The sequence below is a fragment of the Ptychodera flava genome, chromosome 22, assembly GCF_041260155.1.
Source record: "Ptychodera flava strain L36383 chromosome 22, AS_Pfla_20210202, whole genome shotgun sequence".
In the NCBI taxonomy this organism is placed as follows: Eukaryota; Metazoa; Hemichordata; class Enteropneusta; family Ptychoderidae; genus Ptychodera; species Ptychodera flava.
The window spans coordinates 23,174,905-23,175,215 of NC_091949.1; positions in this window are offsets into that span (position 1 = coordinate 23,174,905).

The following is a 311-nucleotide window of genomic DNA, read 5'->3' on the forward strand; positions in this document are numbered from 1 at the left end:
GGGGGTGAAATTAGTTCTGAACTCAAAAATTTACTGACAATACCAAGACAAATCATCCCTTGCGAAATTGTAGTGATCCTGAAATTCTACAAGCTGATTTGGACAAGCTACAAAAAATGAGTGAACACTGGCGGACGCATATTTGCTACAATAACCCCTTCATAAATACTCAATGATCCATATTTCACTGCGACGAACAACTGAAGAAAATGACTCGGGTGATCTACTTCAGTCTACCTTAAACCTTCGAGCAAATGTGATAAGTTTGCAAAAAAGCAAACAGAATGTTGATCTCATCAAACGATCATTGT